Genomic DNA, 13,182 nt, shown 5'->3' on the forward strand with positions numbered 1-13,182 from the left:
TGTTTGGGGTATAGTGACCTCTTGAGTTTCAAATAGACAGTGCACTCAGTCTTTTTTTACCTATCGTACCTATATTGCTAGACACGATCCACCTAGTCTGCAGTCTGCAGGCTACACATCAAGGAAAACAGTACCATATGAATTGTATCCAGGCCTTTTTTTGGGGGGGAAATAGTATTTGCATTTAACAGTATAGGCAGATGCTGCATTTTTGCCATATGCATTATACATACATCTTCCTTTGGTTACACATTTTCGTGTGAAAGAGCACTGTTATATGCATGACAAAAACACATTTTTTTTTGTATTGAATTGTATTCACAAAGGAAGTGCAAAAAAAAAAAATCCTGTTAACTGTTGGCTCTAAATGTCATATTTTTACCACTGATTGTATTGGAGGAATCTCACTAATTAATTTAACCTTAATACAGCAAGTAGTTATTGATTTGGCCATTCTGATTTCTTTCTGAGCTCTAAATGAACACCTCTCAGTATGTCCGACACGAAGTGTTCCCCATGTGCTGTCCAACACAATCAGCAGATGGCAGTATTAGTTCATATCTTACAGTTTTCAGATTTTTTTTGTTGTTGTCCATCCTTCCATTGAGGGGTGTTCCTTTTGTATTTTTCCACTTCCAGTAGATTAGAGCACTGACCTTATTTGACTCAGGAAATTGGAGCACAAATGTTGACATATTCTTTCGCTGTTGCGTGCTGAAACAAAGCAGACTGTGTATATCAAGAAGTTTATTAGACGTGCTACCCCATCTTTTCTGCAAGTTTCTAGCACACAGCCATGTTTACATGAATTGACAACATCTGCTTTTCCTTGTGCTACATCAAAATCATACATATTGTCCTCTTATTAAACCCATATGTTTTCTGTCTTTCTCATACTCTGAGTTTAAACGCAGAGCAGCCTCTTGAGCTTTCTTTCGGGCTGAGTGCGGGGCCCTGGAGGGGGGAGACAGGAACAGACCAGCTTAAATTTCATCTTTCTGCTACTTGCCAGACTGGAGCTTCACAGTTCGTTGTTTTTTTTTCTCCCCCTTTTTTCTGCGGGTTGTGGTGGAAAATGTTCAGTGTCACCACCGATTACGTTAGACTATTTGCACCTAACTTGGACAAATATGCGTTGTAACTTTTTTTTGGTGCTTTTCTTTGGTGCTTTAATGTAATCAGGTATTAATTTTTCATGTCTTCCCTGTGGCATTTGGATACATTAAAGGATTTCCTACACATTTGTGTGAAATAAGTAAAGCTACCCTGTTGGCAAACAAAAGAAAGAGGGGAAACTCAGGCAAAGAACAATCAGATATCGCCTCTTCAACTTCATGTGAAGCTTGGCCACTGGATTGGCAAACGTACAAACCACACAGAAATCTCCGAGAGCCCCTCCTTCAGGCAGCTTCTCCAGACGTTCTTTCTCACAAGTCAGAACCTGAGTTTCAACCCCTCTGCAGTCCAAGTTCAATTAAAAAGTATGTTTAACAATGAGCCTCATCAATTCCCCCTGTCCGTATGCCTCGAGAGGAGGCCCAGTAATAAAGAGTTTCAGGTCCAGTGTGCATAGAGAGAGTGCAAGGCAGTAATTACCTCTTGGTGGGGAGTGAGAGTCTCTTCACACCTTACTGGCCTACCCCATTATTTCATATTCAGAGGTTGTACAAGGGGTCTCGGGAGGTGTCAGGGTCTGACTTTGTCACGGAGGCCCACAAGCTAGCCTGATATTAAAAGTCACTCATTAATTAGCAAGAAATAATCCAACAGGGTGGCTTCTCCCCCTTTTTGACTCCCAGTTAGGAGACCTCTTGACACTTTTTGGACAGCCACGGTTGCCTGTATCTAGGGCGTGCTTTTCTATGTGAGCGTCTCCAGGCAGAGTGCCCGTAATGGGTTGAAGAGCAGCATGCTGCACTCCAAGGCATGATGTGAATGTGGGGCTGAAGCTACACGGACCAATTAGTTCCTTTATATTCTTTTGAAAGTGCCCAGCCCGGCAAAGATTTCGTGCTATATTGTGGAGGGCTGTGTTGAGAGTCATGAGTCCGTGGAGTATGAGAGTGGCCTGGAGGAAGAAAAGAGGCTTTGGTGAAGGCTTGCACAGTGGGTAGACTTCATTAACAGTCTGTTGGCTTTTCGCTCAAGCTGAACCCAAAAATCAGACCATGCAAATATTATGTGAGGATTTATTTTAATGGTTAACATAGCAATAGAATGTGATCCATGCAAAGTAATAACAGCTGACTGTGGAACATTTGTGTTTTTCATGTGTGTGTCTGTAGGAGTGAATCTGCACAGACTGTATGTGCGCGTGCACATTTCAGATAGGCTGTCATGACTACAAGTGTAGCACATTTTTTTTTCTTTCCTATCTTTTGGAAGCCTTTCAGCATCAAGAGATCCGCATCGTTTCGTATTTAATGAAATCTGAGCATTCAAGAATCATCAGAAGTGTCTGAGGAACTCAGTTGTCTTCTTCATTCATTAAATTCACACACTAAATCTTTTACTGTGAAAAAATGTTCCGCTTGAATCCTATGTCTACTACCACTGCATTATCTAAAGTGCGCTAAGTAAATTACAGTGATCAGTTTAGTTTCATCCTTGGAGCAATTACAATAATGAATAGTAAATATACTTCATTGAAGAAGGGCCTGACAAATGTGGGAAACAAAACATTCTTGGAAAAAGAAATCCAATTTGTGGGTAAGTGGTTAGCAAAGCCATGAGGTCTAATGTTATTGGAGCTGAGGGACTAAATCTAGGACCATAAGCGTAAAAAGTTATTGAGTCACTGTTTCCCCCTTTACTAATGAAAGACTGAATGAGTTAGTGTCATGGACTGGCCCAAGTAGCTGACGTTGAATAGTTGCATAAATCGTTCAAGTTCAAGTTAATGACACATTTATATTATATTATAGTTATTATATTGTGCTCTCATATTAGTTTAAGTGTCATTTTAAATCTTTAAGGCTTCATGAAATTGTGTTCACATTGGTTCGGGAGACGGTCAGGTTTGCACTTCCTGATTGGCATGCGATCAAGACTATTATCAGGTAATATAGAATAAGGCAGAACGTAATGCTGTAACAGAGATTACAAACTCATGACCTCTTAAGTTGCATTTGATTTAAATAAGGTTGAATTCTTAAATATTTGAATGGGACTGGCTGTCAATTCTGTGCCACTTTACCTTTCAGGACACTCATCAAAAGTCTCCAACACCTTCTGCAGTCCTCTGAGATGTGAACAGTATTGGGGTGAGTAGTGCCACCTTCTGGCTGGATAGCGTAATGGCAGATGATTAACTATAGTAGGGCAGTCAAGTCACCACTTGCTCTGCTGCCTGTTTTCGTCCAATTCAGTTACCTAACAGACAGAGGCTTGCCAGCTACATATCGCTGTAGACTAGAGCCCCTGCTCTCCCGGGATAAATGCAATTCATGCCACTTTGCTGGCACAGATATCCGTGAAGACTTTTATAAATAAGAGAAAAAGATGGTGCTGACCTCTGCTGCGAGACAGTTCTTCTCCATGGACATATGCTCTGACAAGCCAGGACGGAGAAGCACTCGTTTTTTTGGCAGGCTTTGCAATAGTATCCTTGAGATAGTCTGAAGGTCAGCATCTAACAATGACCAAATCCTTGTATGACTGGCAGGGCTCTGACAGAGCACCATGGCTTCTTAACTCTCACCTTGAGCAACAATACAAACACACTGTTTACTGTCAAATAGTCTTTATCTGGTTTTATTCATTTTACTCTTCAAAAGAAAAAAAAACTCCTGTTTGTACCTGAAAATAGTCTGTAATAGAAAACGAAAAAGGGTGTGTTTGTGTGCAACAGGCCATTTGTGAAAGAGACACTTTGTGCGTGGTTATGTTCAGCACTGCTGAGGGTGTGAACCCTGAGGGTAGTAACCTTCTGTCTGTAGTGTGCTCACCAGGACCGTGCACACGTGTCAGCGGACCGACTCATCTTTCCAGCTGAGTAGGTCCAGAGCCACTGAGTGCATTCACAACACAGTCATTTTACATGGTGTGAGTTCACTGCAGTGGCTGAGGCGCTTGGGGAAGAGAAGGGGGTTGTGTTTGGGGTAATGTGTAACTAAAACAAAAGGCATTATTTCCCAATAACATTCTTTTCTACGTGTTTTTGTGCGTAGTGTTTAGTTTCTATCAGACTTTATTCATTCATCATGAGTAGCCCAGAGTTAATTGATCTTCGGATCACTCTAAATGGGAGATTGATTATCAAATTACCTTTTTTTCTGCATGTTCCTGCCACTTCTTTAAAAGGGGCCCTACTTTTTAATGCCCTCTCGAAACTGTCGATATTTTATGAAGCACTGTTTCGTCGCTGCTCAGCAACCAATCAATGCTCCGCTCCTATCGCCCACGGCTGGTAATTAATTGCACATTTTCTTAATTGCTGTTTGTGGGCACAGTGAAAGTGCTCGGGGAGAGGCTGTTGCTCCAAGCCTGAGGATTGCCATATGTCAGATTACTTCAGTGCCGGCTGTCCATGCCGCCCCGGCCAAGCAGGTTTAAATCCTAAAGGAATCTGCTGGCCGGCGCAATTCAGAGCACTGAGTAGGCTGGGTGCTTATTTGCCTGATGTATTCCTCTTTGGGGTGAAGACATGAGGGAAGAGGGCCAAGCATTAGCATTTGTCTTAACTGCCTCGTATAATTAAGAAAATAGATTACTGAGAATCTACTTTCACTGCCAATTGTTTGTTGTTGTCTTTCAAAAGACCCCTTTGCACTGAACTGAGTAGCGATGGAATCTACTGTTGAGCCTCAGGGTACAGCAAAACAGTATCTCTCGACTGTACAGGCTGAGCTAAGTATGGGTGTCAGGATGTTCCTTATTTAAAGAAATTAAAATGGGCCTTGGTTGTCCTTTGACACGTTCTCTGATTGACCCACAGCCAAGGGTCAGGCTGGACAAAGCCCTCCAGCTGAATAGGCCCTTGGGTGAATGGAAGGTGACCTGTCATTGTTGGGAGTTGTATGGACTCGGGGGGTTGGATGTTCCCTGAGCTGTCTCTGGCTGAATGGCCTCAAACCGCAGGGCACTGCCGGGCCAACTGGAGCTGCCCAAACAGCCCGTGCTGTTTGTATAGCTGGGCCGGCCCAGAGGTGAGGCCCTAGGGTGTCCAGCCCATTGTCTTCCCTGTGGTCAATAAGGACAATCTTTGTTTCACCAATGCATGATGTGCAGGCCTGTTTTTGTGAAGTGGCGTGCACTGAAAGGGGTTTTGCGCCATCTCTCTCTCTTTCTCCCTCTCTGTCAGTGCGCTGAGTCAGCTGTCCCACCAAACCTTGACCAGAGTGGCCACCTAAACAGAGTGGCCATCTGTCCGTGTGGAGCTCCAGGAGAGCCATTTGCAAGGCAGGCCTGTTGGAGCTTTGCATATGGGTAGAATGGAGTCCAAATGTTCCTTCAGAATGTTATTGTCTGAAGTTGTTTTGTTTTTGTTTTGTTGTGCTCGGGAAAGCTCAGAGTAGCTTATAGTTGGAGAGAAACTGTGGTGGCAGCAGATGCGCTTTAAGCTCACCAAACAGGAAAAAAACAGTTTTAAAGGGATACAGGGTCAGAAGCATGTCCATATAACGGCTAACATGCATGTCCTGGACATTCAGTCTGTTTTTATCTACTTTATTAGAAATACACGTTTCCCCTTCATTTGCCAACAATTGAAGCATCCACTCTCTGTAGTAGTAGACCCCCTGTATGTTGAAAGATTTACTCTTCCAAAAGCAAGTCATTCTTTTTTTTACTATTGATCATAATGATTGGGTACATGATTAACCATCCTCTCCAGAGAGAAACATCCTCGAGGACAGAATGCTTATTTTGCAAAGTTGTCAAGCAGTTTGTGGCCAGTAAGTAGAGGCACTGTGATTGGACATTTGTTCTGAGTCGACAAATGTAGGGAACTCTGCTATTCTTCTCAGTTCTTCAGAAGAATTTCTGTGACTTGGTTTTGGCAAACAATATTAGTTTGGGGGACTTTTTTTTGAGAGAAAATTGAAATAATTTCAAATCATGAATACGATGCCAGTATTGTGTGTGCGCAACCAAGGATGAGTTTCACTGAAGATCTCAAAAGAATTCACCAAGATAAACGAAATATGAAAAAGGGAGGTTGTTTATAGTCCATCAACAAATACTTGCACACACATGATGTCTTTTGTAAAGTGAGACAATGAAAGGTTTTGTCACAGGCATATAATGGAGGGCATTGTTCAGGCGATACATATGGAAAGGAATGGATTACTGGCCAGTGAAGGTTTCTTTTGTTGAAATTGTAAGGGATATGTGGGCTTGGATTTAAGGTAGTACCATTCAGAGCGTGGGGTGTTTTCTTGTGCAAGAATGGATGAGCTTGTCCTCAGGACAACATCTGATACTAGCATAGCACTTGCTTGTGGGTGCAACAGAGAGTCCAATTCATCAACCAAAAAGCTGACATATTTGGTCAGTGTTGTGGTCTATTTGTTTGCTTTCCCTTTTTGTGGTCAACGGTTGTGTTAATCCGAGAAGCTGGTGGCATGCACAATATGAGACAGGGCCATTGTAAAAGAATCTCAATGTGTTGGGCTGGATAAATGTTTTTGTTTTCTGCAAAACGTAAGTGATAGTGGTTTGCCAACAGGGAGTGGAACGGGAGGGTTAACTTACAACACCTCCCTCCCTAGCACTCCTCCTCACAGGCCTTCATAGACAAGCTCTATTTCTTTGTATTTGACAGCCTCTCTCTCTCTCTGTCTCTCTCTCTCTCTCTCTCTCTCTCTCTCTCTCACACACACAAACACAAACACACACACACACACACACACACACACACACACACACACACACACACACACACACACACACACACACACACACACACACACAAACTCACATGGACACACATAGACACACATAGACACTCATACATAAACATACAAAAACAGCCCTAAACCCCCTACTGTGGTAAAGATTTAATTTATGGCTAACCTAACAGTCTGGCCCCTCTCTGTGCAACCATGGTAAATCAAGTGAAACAACGACAACAATGCCTACAACCCAAGCTGGTCAATGTAAGACTGCAGGGAACAGGGGATCAATGCCGGTATAAGTAGAGGAGAGGAGAGGAGAGGAGAGGAGAGGAGAGGAGAGGAGAGGAGAGGAGAGGGGAGGAGAGGACTCATTCTCCAGCCTGAGCACTGGAGCTGTGTTCACCCATCCCCTACCTACATCACATCCACAGGTGAACCACATTCACAGGCCACCGTTGTTTGCAGACAGGTCACTTGTCACTATATTTAGTCAGTGATAAGCCAAGTCCTTTCAGTCGTGCAGACAAGGGTTTAGAGGCTGCTGGCATTTTCTGTGGAAGGAAAAACCAGAGCTCCTTGGTCCGTCCCTCCCTGTACATCTGAAATACAGCAGTACAAATCTCATAGTCTTCTTGAGTCTTAGCGGCTTCTCTTTGCACTCACAATAGACATGATTGGCCTCAGCACTTAGATCTCTTGTCCTTTCTCAGAGGCGCAGCTCCTATCCTTCATGGGCCGCCATCTTTTTTTTTAGCACTAACATTTACAGCTGAGTGGCAGTAACCCCATCAGAATGGCCAAGCCCCCACTCCCCTCACTTCCACCTCACTGGGCTAAAGTCAGTCTGTGTCCTGCCACGATCAAAGGCCTGCTATTCAAATTCATGACCTTCTCACACTAGTGGGCAGGGCCTCAGAGTTTGCAGAGCCCCTTCCTCCACCACCTGATGTTTTCTTCCCTTTCTCCTCACTGAAGATGAAAGATCCTCGCGCTGTTCACAGTCCGTGCACCTAGTTCTAAGTCGTTTGTTATTGTCCTACATTTAGATTTCGAAGAAATGTTTTCATTCCTTTTTTTTTTTAACCCCAGTTGCTGGGCTGTTTCTGTTGTGTGAAAGACTTGGTTAAACATTAAACTGGTCTTTGCAGACCAGAGAATGAACACAAACCTCTTTTTCACCAATGAACCACAATGCTGTGTACCGACTTCATGCAATCTTCCGCCTGTTGAAATCGCAGGAAGGCTTTGATTTGAGGACTTTTAATTTCCCCATGTACAGAGAAAGACCTCAGCATGTGTAAATGTATTTGGGACTGGAAACCTCATCTGTAATTGAACCCCGGGGTTTGGAGCTGTTGTTAGTCCGTCAGCACTCCTCTGTGTTGAAATGGATCCGTCAGGTCCCAGTAGCTGGGAGTAATCAGGCAGAACAAGACAAGCCAACTCAGATTAAAGGACAAGGTTCCGCCAGATATAGCAAGGGCAGGAGGTTCTTCCCAAGGTCAGGAGATGCTTCACATTTGATGTGTGGACTCAGCCAGAGCATGAGACCTGGCCAGACCATGTGAGAACGCCGGGTGAGAGTCAGGACAATCCCCCATGTGATAGTATGATGATGAACCTTATGATGCGTTTGACTTTTATTTCACTTGGAAGTTGTTTATATAAGAGCTCTTGCACATGCCAGTAACTGTGCTCATAGATCACTGGTACACATAAAAAGCCTCTGCACCAAGGATATCTGCATATCTTTCAAAAGCTGTTTAATGTTGGAAGCTTTGTTGGAAATGACCTTGAAATTTTAAAACATATGTATCTGTTTTGTTCCATCTACTACCCAGTTATGATTACAACTTGTACAAATATTTACTGTACTCGTTGGAGTAACGCCAGATCATTACTGAACATCAATATTCATTAACATTTAGTTTGAGGTGTTGAAAAGAGGCAGGGATACAACGATCCGATAAGCACTGGATCAGCAAATATTTGTCCAAGATACAATTGCAGGTGGTCGGCACTTTCAGAGCTGAATTTTGGACTGAGGCCCGGCCTTTGAGAGCAGAAGAAGTGGAAGCTCATAACGAGATGTTTGCTTGGTCAACGGTGCCGTGATTTCCAGTCTGATGTCATTTTTTGAGTGTTAAATTTCCGGAGACACGGTAACGGCAGTGTGTATCCTTGACATAACGGGTTTTCTCATTATAAAAGCCCACTTCATGTCGCTGGTAATCAGAGAGGGAGAGCAATAACAGCGCCGTCCCCTGCCTGTATGGAGCCCTGTCACACAGAGTTCAGCAGACATACACTCATAATTAAGAGTGGACACTCCCTCTGTGCCCAGCACCCCTAGCTGCACCAAAACATAATGGCTTGTCCCCCCCCCCCCCCCCCCCCTCTATTCACCTCATCTTATTGGGTGAGATGAAGCTGTTCCTCTGTTCCGCACAAAGGCTCTGGAGGCTGAACTCTCCCCTGCCGATTCCCCAGTGAAAGAGCTCTCCTCAGGCAGGCTTATAACAAGGCCAGCCTCAACCTGCGCTCGACCCTCCCCCCCTCCCTTGGCTGCCCACTGTCACTTTAACTGGCTTTCAAATCCACCCTGGGCTTTTGAAGTGAAGTTACTATTTGCCAGGCCAGATGACAGACCTTTTGCCAAGCATAACACTCTCCAAGAACCACAAAACATTCACACACCTCACACTGCTGATAATGTGCCACTGTAGGACACCAAAACAATGTTTTTCACTCCAACTGACCGATATGTTTCACCATTCCTCACTCCCTCAGTGCTTCCTGTACTCGTTTTTTTTCTCCGGAGATCGCAAAACCCTACCCTGGTTTACAAAGTCATCCTTGTTGGGATTCTCTCTGGCACTGCCCAGCAGCAGTCAGCCTGCCTGCCAGCCTCCCTCCCTCCCCCTCCCTCCCTCCCTCCCTCCCTCCCTCGCTCCTCCAGCCTGTGGAGCCTGAGGTGAGCTTTCCCCCTGGCACAGAATGGGCTGTGTTTCTGTTTGCCCAGCGGACGCGGCAGAGGCAGCTCATCTCTGTGCTGCGGTCATTACCCATCGATCCGTGCGCCCCTGTCTTGGTCACAGGAGGCCTTTGTGTGTATGCCTCTGCATGCCAAGCCCACTATCTCATCACTTAGCTCAGTGGAGGAGGGGACATGGGCAGGGGGTGGGAGGATTAGGAATAGGGTTGTGAAATAGCAATGTCTGAAATGCATTTGAAAATAAAGTCATTTATTATTTTTGTCAAGGATTTTTGTGTAAAGTAAAAGTATTTTTTTTTATATATATATATACATGTAAAGCTAAGTGCTAAATGATTCATTTAATTCAATTCTGGGATGCTGGGATGCATAAGCCATGAGAATAGGTGAAACACTTTTGTCATCGCTGAGTCAAAGTGACACATCATTCAAAAGGATGGAGAAACAAGAGAACTGAGAGGTCCTGACATGGACTCATAAAACATGACAATATAATTTGGCCTTTATTCATGCTCAGGTGGTCCAACGCACACACGGTAATTTGTCTCGTCTCATTGCCTGAGGAGGGATGGCAATGCTTTATTACTATTTTAAGCTTGGCCTGTCAGAAAAGCAATAAGCATCCCTACTGTTGTCTCTCCTTTGCCAGACACACCTCTCCCTGAGCCGGTGACTAATACCTACCCTCCTGTACGGCAGGCAGAGAAAGCACTTGCGTGCAAGACTGATGATTAGGTGTGTTTCCACATAATGGCCAGGCTGCCTCCCTCCGCTCTGGGGGCTTTCCCGAGCCCCACCCTAGCGTTCGAGGGCCCCAGGTGGGGCCAAGTCACGGTAGCGTGTGCCTGCCAGGCGTGCTGCCACTCGCCTGATCCTCCATAGAGCTGACAAAGGCCCTCCTCTTGAGAATCGACAGCTAAGCACCTTTCCATGCACTGACTGGGAGCATGCTGGCTGTGTGGGTAGGTTTTAAAAAAGCCGCATTAGACAATTCAGTTTCCCTCCTCGCTCTCCCCCAAGTCCCCGCACTGGGTTATTGTTTGTTGCTTACCGCTACGTCAGCAAAAATACTGAACAGTAATGGAAAAGCCTTCTAAACGCTCCCCTATTTCCAAGCTCAACACCCAGTCAAGAATGCATAATAGAGGTCTGTAAGGAAAGTCATATGCATTGTAGTTCATTTAAACTTTTTTCTGTGAAAGTCACTGATTGACAAGCACCCCTTAAACAACCGAGGGTTGGCATGTTTTGCATAATAGTTTGTGTTAAGGTCAAATTTACTCGATACGTAGCAGGAAAATTCATTTGAATTGCATTAGGGTGAAAATGAGCTTGACTCCAGCTCTGGTGGGAGTGTAAGAAACTCTTGTGAAGAACCTGTGTCCTCCTGAACTTGGGATTCTTATGAAATGTATCATTTGTTTTTCATCTTTCATTTACTGTGTTTATGGGGCAGTACAGCTATGATATTCATGTAGCACAATTTAATCAAAGTTCGTGTGATCATGAAATCAGAGTCACATTCGTGATTTAATCTTTTGTCGAAACACTGCTGCCTTAGTTGGAGAGGGTGCCTAATGCTCTGAGTGATGTCTTGTGACAGTTTTTCCAAGCTAGGAGAAACTGCTGCTGTGTGCTAAGGTGCAGGAAGGCCATTTTCTTTAGCTGTGAAAAAGTAAAGGGGGGGGGGGGGGGGGGGGGGTGGCGGCTCGAGAAGAGGCATGGATTAAGTCTGACCGATAGGATAATACATGAACTCAGGGCAGTGGTTCCCAATTGGCAACCCAATTTATGCTCTTACTTAAATCCCAACTGGGCAGTTCCTCTCCTTCACCCTCGACCTCTTATCTCCTTGGTTTTGGTAATGAAGCTTGGCGCTCTGCCTATTTTGTCAGATTGATTCAGCTTGGCTGAGGGAGAGATAGAGAACAAGCCTTGTTTGTTGTTTTCATTAGTTCTGTTGGTTTACTTTTCAGAATCTATGTCCATATGGACTTTCTGTCCTCTAGTTACTAATACTTTTCACAGTGGAGCTCAGAACATCTCCATCAACATAGACAGTTTTTTTCTTTCTCTTTGTTATTTCTGTGGTTTTGGTGGTTGTAAGGACTTGACTGAATTGGACTGAATTGAATCATCTGCCTATCATGCTGTTTTTCTTTCCGTAAACCCCTTAATTAAAATGAAGGCACCCAAATCAAATTATTGGATATATTTGAAGCGCAATTTGAAGTAATTTACTATCCCGTTGAATGGTTATCCTTGAAAAATGTCTGTGTCTCATAGCTTCATTCAAAGCACAAACTGTTCTTTAGTCAGCGCTATTCCAGCTGCTCCCCAAATAGTAATTATGCTTTACCTCCCAGATATTCTAGACAAAAAGAACAGTCACACATGTGCCTCACAATTTTCTGTGTAATTGCTACCTTGTCATTGCCTCTAAACCTTTGAAACTTTCTCAAGGCCAGGATCAGGGAGGATCAAGGAGGGGATGGCTTAGAGCTGCTCTGTGTCGTACATGCAGGACCAAAGCTTGGCACTCTTAATGGTTTTTCCCTCTTTTTTTGTTGTCGTTTGGTTGCTACCAGCAGTGATTATAGCCATTTAATTATTTCAGTTTGTGTCACGTCTTCTGTTCTCTGTCTGCCCCACTTGAACTGGGAAGCTAGCGGGGGTCTGGATTTGTTTTAAGGCTTCATTCACTCCTCCCCCTTGCACTCTTTCTTTCCCCAGTCCTCTGCTGTGTTTGTGTCACATCCCCCTGGTAAAATGCAGAGGGGGTGAGTGCTGATGGTTTGAATGAAAGCAAGCAAAGCACCGTGTGTTTGCCCGTCCCCTTGTTATTTATCCTCTGATAGACGAAGGGCCGATGGGGCTTGCATTTGAATCAAGACGTCCCTGTGTTGGCCCCCCTTCAGCAGGCCAGTGACATGGGTTGGGAATGTGCCACTATTGTGTGAAAGAGGAGGAGGAATGGTGGGTTTACCAGCGTTTGTGAATTTTCAATGCTCCCTGGCAAAAGCAAATGAAGGGCCACTTGTGCCAACATGGAGACGGCAGAAACGACACACAAAGGCAGCTTGATCAAACACAGAAGGAGTTCAGCAAGGATAAACAGAGTAGAAACTGCACAAAGTGTTACTGCAAGCAAATAATGTTGGTTGTTTGCTGTGGTGATTTAGAAGAATGGATGCTTTTCATCAAGGCTCTGCAAGCCATTTGCAGTAAAGCCCCTTCCCAATAGGCAACATTATGGGCCATAATCTTTCTTGATGTGGTTCCTAACTTTTTTGGAGTTAAATCTGACTGCTTCTACCACCGCAGTGGCGGTGAAAATGACCTGCTGATGGA

The sequence above is a fragment of the Sprattus sprattus genome (assembly GCF_963457725.1).
Source record: "Sprattus sprattus genome assembly, chromosome: 8".
Classification (NCBI taxonomy): Eukaryota; Metazoa; Chordata; class Actinopteri; order Clupeiformes; family Clupeidae; genus Sprattus; species Sprattus sprattus.